This window comes from Malania oleifera, chromosome 7 (assembly GCF_029873635.1).
Source record: "Malania oleifera isolate guangnan ecotype guangnan chromosome 7, ASM2987363v1, whole genome shotgun sequence".
Classification (NCBI taxonomy): Eukaryota; Viridiplantae; Streptophyta; class Magnoliopsida; order Santalales; family Ximeniaceae; genus Malania; species Malania oleifera.
In genome coordinates, this window is record NC_080423.1 from 37,780,729 (window position 1) to 37,792,795 (window position 12,067).

Below are 12,067 nucleotides of genomic sequence, written 5' to 3' on the forward strand. Positions count from 1 at the left end.
ACAAATGAGCTACTACATATCATGAAATCTGTTTCATATAAACATGAATAACTGAGTACAAAAGTACAGTACAAATAATAAAACACACCACCCCTTTTCCCTATTGCTTAACATATCAGTATTATGGTTATAATTCAAAATACTTCTAGTGTATATAGTTGGATCCTTGTTTCTTTAAATCAATACGTAAGTAATAATAACTGAAACTGTTACCTGTGGCTATCTGTGTCATGACATGCCCCTCATGACGAGGTTGTACGGCCCGTAGGCTGGATTTACCTTGGCCGGCCAATTAGGAATAAATCACTGAACTCCGTCAGTTGACCTGCCCACCTCAACCCATATCTGGATGGGGAGCTTAACCTCTTCAAGGGCGTAGGTGGTCGACCGTACCACGTATATCTGAATAGGTGGTTGCACTCATATAGTAACATAGTATCTATAGCAACAGTACCGTGCTCTATAGCTGAAAGTCCAACAGGGTCTGATATCGTATAATATATTTCTATATACATGTCTATCTGATTTATCATGATTCTGAAGTACTGAAATAACCATGATACTGCATAACGTACTGAAATCTGAATAATCATAACATGGAACTGCATATTCGTAATACCGGAATTCGTGTGTTATCATGGTACTGAAATTCATAAGATCATGGTACTGAAATATCGTAAAATCATGGTATTAAAATTCATATAATCATGGTACTGAAATGCGTATAATCATAATGTTGAAATTCGTAAAATCATGAAACTAAATTCATAACATATCCCCGTACCATATACATAATCATAAGTCACACCATACTAAAATACATAATTTTCGTAAATAAATAAACTGCATAATATTTAGAACTTTCCTAGCATAGCATATTTCCCTTACCTGACTAGTGGAAAGCCCCTAGGGAATACAAGCCTAATACCCGCAAGGCCTCCTACAAAACACCCTGAAACCAATATTTGCCAGAACTAAATATCAGTATTTTTCTGCCTATATCATTTCCTATAACTATCACAAGGCCAGAAGGAGACTAAAAGGCCTTACCCTGAATTTAGGATGATTTCCAACTCTGATTTCCCGACGATCTGCTCCGGTAGATGCATAGAAAACTCCGCTAGGAGTGTCGTGGTAGCTTCAGATCGTCGATCCGGTGACTGGTGAGGCCGAAAATGAAGAGAGAAGGGAGAGGGAGTCGTAGAAGAGAGAGAGCGGTGAGAGAATTGTGATAAAATCTCGGGTTTCCACTATTTATAGGGCCAAGTTCGTCGACGAGACCCTGTGTTCGTCTACGAAATTCAGAGCAGCCCGAACTGCCTCTCGGTATTTTCTCATCGACGAAACCCTGTGTTCGTCGACGAAATTCTGAAGACCCTCGTCGACGAGACCCTGTGTTCGTCGACGAAGCTGAGCAATTTTGTTGAAATTATTATAATTTAATATTTTCTCCAAAATGTAATGTCGTCGACGAAGTCTACGGCCTCCTTCTGTTTCTGTTTCTATTTTCTCTCCCTTTAATATTTAAAATGCTATTATTCTTTGGGTCACTACATTACATTACCTATATTGTTGATGTGTATGTGATTGCGCGTATTAGATATATATCTGCTTTACATGAAAGCATAATCATTGTACCAGTTGATTGTGAAAAATACTGTTGTATTTCATACGTGACCTGAGGGGGCGGTAATCCAACCTGTAAGGATTGTTAGGGCATTCTCCACCCCACAAAGAGAATTTGTAAGGGTTGAAGTCAGCCCTGTGCTAATTGACCTGGTTGTATTAGGTGATACTCTACCCGTTAAGTGAGCTTTAGTGGAATCCTCGGGCTTGCGAGCTAGAGGCAGGGACGTAGGCACAGTTGGCCGAACCTCGATAACATTTCTTGTGCATGCTTTTAATTTCCACATTTTAAGTTCCAGCACATGAATGTTTATATTTTACTATTGTGAATGATTGGGTTTATAATTGCATAGACAGACCCTAGGTTGAGTAACACTGCTGTTAAACCGATTGACTTAGGCGATAATTTTTAAATAGCGAATTCACCCCCCTCTTGGGAATACACCAAAGCTAGCAGGTGCAGTGAAGCACCGTCAGTACTTTCTCGATCTCCTGCATCCAGTTCTCAGCAACTACAGGATCAGCTCCTCCTAAAAACACTGGAGGATTCATCTTCGTAAACTTCTCTATCATACACCCCTGGGCTGAAGACGGCCTCCTTGTTCCCTGGAGCTCCGTGCAATCTCAGCCATAACCTGCTGAGCAATGCTACGCAATATAGCATCTGAATCCCGGCCACCCATGCTAGAAGGCCTTGCACTATCATCGCCACTAGCATGAGCTCTACTGTTTCTAGGGTCCATCCTGCAATATTACCAAATTATTTTGAGAATTTGAACCTCATAATACTATTCTTACATTAATATAACTAAAATATTCTCATGCCACCTATTACTAATTTAAGGCCTAGTCCCACCATATGGAAATAGAAACCGACGATAGTTTACTATAGTTTTTCTGAAATCGTCACCCCAGGAAAATCACAAAAACCACCTCATAGTCCCTACCACTAGACTGCTGAACAGAACCCTAAATTCTCGCCCTAACTCTCCAACATTAACTTACTGGAATTTTATTCCTATATTCTGGTATTGTTTTCTGTTGTACACTAAAGTCTACAGAACCTAACAACCTAGACTTTGATACCAAACTATAATGACCTGAAGATTTATGCCATTTTTTTTTATACTGTAAAATCATATTACTTTAATACCCCTGATAAAATCTATTATAACATACCTATGCGGTGGAAAACATAAAATCATAAAACCATAATTACAATACCAGAATTTTAGTATTATCCCCTAAATATACATGCACATCACTCCAGAAACATCCCCCTGACCTCCTAAACCACTCAGAAATACATCTCCCTGAAACACTTACCTTGCAGATAGGGCAGTACAAAGGTCGCCTTTATTGCCGAGTCTGATCTGCTCGTCTAACTGGATCACCTGAAATATTAAAATTACTAGGATGAGACAAGTCTTAGTAAGACGAAATATGCTATTACCAATATGTGGCAGCTGAGTTTTCATGAATAATATACTCTTAAACAACTAAAACGGAGATAACATGTAAAATAATATATAGTATTACTCACACTTATGTAGCTTAAAATACAATTGCAATATCTGATTTTTCTATTTAATCATACTTTTAATAACTATAAATGTATCAGCTGTTACTTTGTAAATCTGTATATATGTATATAACCATGAAAACTTCCCTAGATGGCTATATGTCATGATTTAACCCCTTATGACAGGGTTGTGAGGCCCGTAGGTGGGACTTAACACTAGTTGGCCTACCAAGATAAGTCAACTGAAACCTCTTTTGTCAGACCAACCGTCTCAACCCAAACTACTGGGAGCCTGCAATCTCTCCCAAGGCACGATTAACTACTCATAAAATCCACACACTATTTGGATATATGTGGTTGCACTCTGATTTGAATAGCTACGGTACCATACTCTGAAATCTGAGCTAATTCATCAGCGTCTGATACTGTATAATACTAATTTATATTTATCTTAATATTTTACCATGATTATGTTCAACTATAATAACCATAACATTGTAAAAGCTGATTTGAATAAATTGAAATTATTTGAATAAACTGAAATATCTGAATGTTATGGTTCTGTAATCTGTATATCATGATATACTACAAATGTTGTAAAAACATCTTTCTATTATATATGTTGTAAATCATCATCCTATAAATTCCATAAATCATCTTTCTGTATATGTATATATATACTGCAAATCATGATACTTTAGAAACTATGTAAATTCTGAACTGAACTTATATTTACTCATGCCACACTATTAAATAAATAAACCCATGTACTGTAACCTGTAAAACTATATAATTTTTCCCTAAAAATTTCTATTCATATACTATCTAATTTACTGGTAAAAATCTCTAATTTAGTTGGCATAACATATTTCCCTTACCTAACTAACTGAACTCGTCTATCGATCCCTAACTCACGCCCACAACGTTCATAATTCCAAACCCTGAAATTATACACATATATCTCACTGTCAATCAACTGAATATCTAGAATAATTATCATACCCACATTTTCTAAACTAAAAACTATTTATCATTTTACCTGAGTTCCTGAGAAAACACACACTAGGGTCCTTAGCCTGCCTGCGGTATACGCACCAAACCCTGTATTTTACAAAATCCTAATTTCTCAATTCAACTCCAGAATTACATTCACATCTAAACTTATACCCTCAATAATTAAATAAACCAACTATAAACACCCAAATAACACCCTGACCTCAGTTTTGGGTTGGTGCCCCAGAACCCCAAATTGAAATTTTATTTCTCCTATGTTGTAGCGAATCTTGTTAAGAATCTCGTGGTGTTTCCTGATCATCGATATAAATCAACTGATGAAATCAGGGCGTTCGTCGATGAACCTTACTTTGTTGCTTTTGATTTTTCCTTTCTCTCTATTATTTAATTGTTATTATTTTTCGAGTCTCTACATTTCATGCAACAAGCAGACAAAAGTAGCGCACAAGGGTCTTCCATTCTCTATTCTCTTAGTACAGAGGCTTAAACCTATGAAGGTGTTGCTGAGCATTTCTCTAAGCACAAATATTTTAATAGATATTAAAATAATTGCCATATAATAATTTTCTTTTCTATAATAAATTATAATTGTTAGATTAGCTATAGGTGATTTGTATGCTCCACAGATTTTGAAATAGTTGACATTCATAATTACACTAGTAGCTAGAGATTCCATACAATTAATGCACAAGATATAGTTCATTTTAAATGTAAAAAATAAATTTATTTTAAAAATATTAATAGAATATTTATATTTAAGAGTCAAACTATAAGTTAGAATTGGTATTATTAACTGAAATCCATTTGGGTCCCCATAATTTTTGTTAGCATAATTAAGAACTTATACTTACTAATTTTATTTACCAAAATCATAAGTTGTTCCCTAAAATATTGAGAAAAATTCATTTCGGTTCCTATACTTGATACTAATGCAATTAAGGACTTATACTCAATAATTTTTCACAATCACATTTATCATCCTATTAGGATTAACAATGTTAATGAAGTTTCCATGAAAGTTGCCAAGGTGTACATTAAACATGAGCTATCCTTTTGTGTTTGCATTCCTAAGAAATCTTCTTCCTGCAAATGTGCAGAAATAATTAATTATGGATTTAATGCTCCAGTCTTATTTATATGCAAACCACTATATTTTTTTCCTAAGAAATAAGTAATTATGGTGGATAATGATGTAGTTGTTAGAATATTTTAACAAAAATATTTGAGCCCTTGGCAGAAAATGAACAAAAAGCATGATCATGCACGCAGTGATTAATAAAGTTACTTAAGATGATCAAAATCCAAGGAAATAATAGAAAATAAAGTGTATAGTACAACATCTCTAGATTTGTTCAACCATTTGCAGCTGGCTGAACTCTGGATGAAACTGGAAATAAGTTGAGCATCATTAGTATCTTATCTCTCCCCTCAACTAGAGCTAGGCAGTTTGATCACCTACTCCTTCTTTTGCTCTTTTCCTTCACTTTGTTTTCTTTTCTCTTTACTAGTATTGTAGTTTATTGTAGACCCAAAGCAAAAATGGCGAGGATGACTAGAAGAATCCAAAGCCATTGTTCATCATCCCAACAACCCCCAATTATTCTACTGGTGCCTAAAAGTCTACCAAAGGATTTTTGGTTTAAGGGAGAATCTTCAAGATTTGTTTTTTTTTTTTTCAAACATTGATACCGAACACAATTACTCTCATTCTAATTGGACCTCATTCTTTTTATGTCAAGCGTAGTTATTGTTTTTCTAGTATTTATCCATACTCATTCCTTTATCTCCATTTTGATGCATTCCTGTAACCAAATGAGGCCGTAGGCTATAAGTCTTGTCCTATGCTTTTATAAAATGTTTTCATTGCTTTTGTTTGGTATCAAGTTGTATGTCGCATATCCACGAACTAGTTAGAAATTTTGTTTAGTACAGTGTGGGTGCACTAGTACAACTTCCTATTCATCATGTTGGTTATTTTAAGGAAAGAAGAAAAAATTAGAATACATTGGGCGTAGAGTAAAGTTGCGTGATGGGGATCCCAATAAGCGCAGTGCATTTGAGTTGATATATATGGTCAAGGAATTGGGTCATAAAACTATAGCTAAAGTATACTATTTACACCCAAAAAAAGTTAAGATTAACTACTGTAGAGTGATGATAGAATATTAAAAATACTTGATTTTTTGGTTGCATACCAAACTATAGAATTGTATGTAAAGCATGAGGTAGACATTGCCACTATTGTTGATGATCACATTCTACTTTACCTAATAAGAATGTGAATTGAGAGAATCAAAGACACAATGGAAATAAATGCACCCAACCAAGGGTTAAAAGGAAAGTGGGATCATTTGTCAAGGGAAGAAAGTGGCTTTGAAAGGGATAGTCTTTAGGATGTTTAATTGGTTCTAGATTATGAGGAAGTAAGGTAAGTGAAAGAGAAGATAAACCAATATGTAAAAGACCTAATGTAACGTCCCTCAATTTCTTAACATAAAATGTTATATAATAAATAAAAATGGTCAACCCGAACCCGTGGGTAGCGGGGACACCTGTCAAACACAGCGGAAAACCTAACAGCAGTAAACATAAAATCTCAAACATCCAATCATAAAACATAATACCAGAGCTTTTTATAACATCAAAATACTGTTATGATATACAACCTCCAAAAGTCAAAATAACACTAAGATTAAATAACAAAAACTCCCGATCCTAGTTCAATGCTTACCCTTCTAGTAGGGAAGCTCCAATCACTTAACGGCGGCTCTAACCCGCCGGTCTCACTGGATTTCCTGAAAATCAGTTAATGTTCGGGGGTGAGACACTTCTCAGTAAGGAAAAATAAACTAAATACAGCTGTGTGGCAACATGAATATTTAATGCATTTATACGTATATAGTACATTTCATAATTCCATAAACATCATCATATCGTACTGGGTAAACATATGTTTTCACATCTGTTAATAATTCATATCATACATAAAATCATTTATTATAACTGTAGTACTGAAAACAAACACAGGATGAATAGTTAGCTGGTATCATGTATTACCCCCCATGACGGATTGTGCAGCCCGAAGGCGGGACCTGACAATGGTTGACCGACCACTGCCGAATCAAATATGTCTGTAAGTACGATGGGCCCGCCACACCCTGGTCCGGACTGCCAGGTGGACGTCCACACTCTACTGAAAGCGACATCGACTATCCATCTCCCATCCCCTCATGGGACGGTAGCACTAATAAGGCCTCGTGCCAAAATTAACTCATAGCTACGGTACCGAGCTCCTGGTCTGAACTAAACTAACATCCTGATTGTAAAAACATATAATACATGATCATATATATAACATCATTACGGCCTCGTGCCGAAAATATAGTAATTACGGCCTCGTGCCGAAAACATAAATACGTGGCCTCGCGCCAATAACATAAATACGGCCTCGTTCCAATAACATAAATACGGCCTCGTGCTGATAATATAAATACATGGTCTCGCGCCAATAACATAAATACGGCCTCGTGCCGATAACATAAATATATGGCCTCGCGCCAAAAACATAACTACGGCCTCGTGCCGATAACATAAATATATGGCCTCCCGCCAAAATTGTTTCAGGTATATATATACTGAAAATACATCATTTATCACATAATCGTCAAAACCATCAAAACATAACTCATATTTTCATAATACCTGAAATCATGCTTTGTTCGTAAAATCTTTCACATCATAATACATTTCACACAAAATAATATTCATGCCACACATATGCTGTGAAAAGTCATACTTCATATTCTAAAATCGTGAATTACTTGCATCTCATACATACATATACATTTTAATCATCATAGCAGTATTTTCCCAATCGTGCATTTCATTCGTAATACACAATATAACATATGCTTTTCTGAAAATAAATTTACTCATAATCAATAATAATTTGTATGGAAAATTACTGCTTTAGTTTATTCCCTTACCTGACTACTGAGAAATTCCTTAGGACCCAAAATTTCACGCCCTTGGCGCCCGAAATTTAATTCCTGCAATTTACATTTTTCCCAGATTAATTAATTTATTTCTCTAAAATAATATCATCTAGTCTTCCCTAGGCTCCATATACCTCAAATTAATATTTAAACTATTATTTAATATCCCCACTTAATTTTCCAAGTTTTGCCTGCGGGTCCCAAAATTAGACCCGCGGCGCTCACCCGGGCCCTAAATTCTAGAAATCCTACTTCAGTCCTAGAAGCTTAATATTTTAGCATTTCTAAATTAATACTAATTAATTAAAAATAAGCCCCTTAATAATCGCCGCACCCCAAATTTGAGGTTTTAGCCCGACACCCCCACGAAAATTCTGTCCCACTAGACTTGTAGAGAATCATCCCTAGATTCTCGTGGTGGTGTCCGTTCGTCAATTGGGCTTATATTTTGTAAGAAATTAAAGAAAGAAGGGGGAAATGGCTTACCCTAGGGAATACGCTTACGCCGCCGCTCCTACCACCAATCCGCTCTGATAGAAATGACGGTAGCGGCGAATGGAGTCCAGTGGTATCTTCGGATTTTCGATCGGACGAAAATCCATCACGAAATCGATGAGAGAGGGAGAGAAAACGTGAGGAGAGAGAGAGATATTGCAGAGGGAGCTGCGTTGCAACAAAAAGAAAAGAAAAGTAAAGTAAAGAAGAAGAAGAAAAAAAAGTAATCCTGAAGCTTCCAGCTTCAGGATGTAATAATAATAATAATAATAATAAATATATATTTAATTAATATTAATAATAATATATTTTATTAAAAAAATAAAAATAAATTTTAATTAATTTTTTTTTCTTTTTCTTTTAAATCCGATTAATTAATTAGTTAATTAATTAAAAATTTAATTAATTATTTATTTTTTATTTTATTTTATTTTATTTTATTTTTTGGAAATCAATTCACTAATTTTTTTTATATCCCTATTTTTGGGTTTTTTACAGAAGAGAAACAAAAGAATGTGGGGGCAAGCAAGGCTAGTGGTAGTGGATAGGATGAATCAAAAGGTTATTATAGTGACTTTTGCAAATCCTTTGACCATGAGATTTTGTCTAGTAATTTTGATGGAGATTTTGAAAGTGATAGTCCACTAGAAAGAGAGAAAAAAATTCCTATTTTTAGCACTAAGACACAAGGTGAAAACATAAAGTTTGAGGTTGACCTATGCTTCATCAATAAAATAGATTTTGTGATGGTTCTTGATAATTATGCTATCGCTAAGGGGTTTGATATTAAAATATACAAGAATGATGCTCAAAGAATAAGTGTCACAAGTGCATATAGTTGTAATTAGAGAGTGGGCATCATGGATGCACTGCAAAAGGACATTTCAAATAGTCCTTACAACCGGAAGCCACACCCATAGAACAATGTCCAGTAAATGGCTTACCCCATATTGAAGCAAATCAATGCTACTTTCATTACTCTGATTCCAAAGACAAAAAAATCTTATGGGGTAATGGAATGGTGTAATAGGGTGAATAAGGTATTTGGCAAAAGTGGTTTTTTCAAGATATTTTGATAATTATACGAATAATAGTGCGGAATTAAAAGCAATCAGGGAAAGAATTCGTTTGTGCAAATGATTGTACTATTTTAATGTGATTATTGAAATTAACTCGCAAATTGTAGTTGATTGACTTCGGAAAGGCAGATGTACTTTGTGATATTTTTGGGATTTTTGGGAGAAACTCGTGGTGGAATTAGAAGGAGTGAACGTCATGGTGACATATCAATATAAGGAAGGCAATAGTGCGGCTGATTTTCTTACTAAAGAATGAGAAATGAGAAACAATGTAATTTACGAAAAACAATATCTTCTACCACGTTATCTAAAAGGTATTTTTCGAATGGATAGGTGGGGTCTCACTTCCGTTCATTGTTAGTTCAACCCTCGAGTTTTTGTTTAGTGAATTTTGATTTGGTTATGGTTGTTTTTGTATCTCTATCTTCTTTGTTAGCTTTGTTTAGTTTTGTTGTTTTGGTTTGGTAGGTTGCTGGTGTTGTTTTTGGGAGGATTTTATTTTATTTTCCTGTAATCTCCCTTTTACTTATCTTGTAACCATGGTATTCCTCTGCTAAAAGTGAGGGTTTATTAATAAATAAATGGAGGTGCCGCCCTTTTTAGTGAAAAAAAAAAAGTGTTTGGTATTTGGTTATGGGGAACAACTTTAAACAATTTTGTATTTTATTTTTAATGCAATTGAAATGTTTGTTCATCACTCCTCTATTTGCATTCCTATTCTGGTTGGTGTCCTCATTAGCATATAGGTCAATTATCCTATCCTATTGTGTCCTATGAATAGAAGATGACCTACTCTAGTTGGGAGGCAATAGCAATGCACAAGTTCACTCTAATTAGGAGGCAGTAGTTACCGACAAATGCAAACCATCCTCTACCACCAAACATTACATATGATACAAACACAAAAACCACCTTCACCACGCTCAAGATCTTCACTTTGAATTTCTCCATTACCAATTTCTTCTCAAGCCTCTTAACTTTTTGGAGCTAAGTCAAAAGTGACCTCCTTTGCTCTTCCTTCCAAAGCCACATTGTACTAGCTAAAATACTCACCTAATCTACACACCAGCAAAACAAATATCAAAATAAATACACATTTAACAAAAGGAGAAACAAAGGCTAGCAGTATACAACACTAAAATTACTCAATGAAATTTATATTACCCCATAATGTCTACATCCAAAGAATCTTCTGCTACGATTAGCATTAGTCCACAATGTTCTTACAGCAGTTGTATCACCACATTAGCACATTGAAATGACAATGTGCAATGTGTGGCTCCTAATTTTCGAACTAGACATGTCATATTCCTCCTCTATAGACTGAGGGTTTCGTTTCTATGTATGAATATTGCAAGAAAACAGAAGACGAAGGTTAGGGAAGGTGTTTCGCGCATCTAAGGTTCTTTCGAACCCTAGATAGGGTTCTTCCGAACAAGAAGTTTGGTTAGGGTTCATTCAAGTCACTAAAGTTTGTGGATTTTAGTTATTCCTAGATGTAAAGGAGGTACTAAGTCATGCATCAGTGGGTGCTGGCTGGAACATAGGCGAAGGATTCCATCTTATTTTCCTAACATTCATTGCATTTTTATAATATTGAACAAATTCAGTAACTTTTATGACTTTATTTGAAGAAATTAATGCACAGCTATCCAATCAAATTTAAATAATTGATTCAATAACCACGATTGTCTTCAACGCATTAAAATCTCACTGTAATTTTTTATATTTATATTGTTAGAAAACTCATTGCTTTAGTAAAAAATAAACTCGAACGAAGATTGTGATCCAAGTTAGGAAACAAAATAAATTTGTCTCGATATAAAAAAGTGTACCAACTCTTGTAAACCAAAAATAGCTGCCGATTAAATTCAAGGTCAAACCTCTTTGATTATAACTTCTACTTCTTTTTTTCTCCTTCGCAAAGTATAACAAGTCTTTTACCATAAACAGATAATTGGGTCCGTTCTCGAAGATGCATGGTATGGTATTTGTAGGATTTTTGAGAAGAGCTTCTTGAGGCTCTTTCCATGATTAATTTCATCATTGCTCACCAATATCTGAAGTTTGTTTCTTTATCTTGTCTAGTTAGAAGTATGATAGGACTTGACAAAATTGGTCTTCCTAATTTAAGAGTCTAATACGTCGTTTTGTTTTTATTTCATTTTCATTACGTTTCATTTTTAGCTATTTATAGCTTGCTTTGCTGGAACCACAATACTCCTCCGTTATAAGTGAGAAATTTTTTAATAAAGAAAGGAGGTGTCGTCCCCTTTTATTAAAAACAAAAAACCAAAAAAAAAAAAAAAAGATTATGGGGGAATTATAAATCGCAA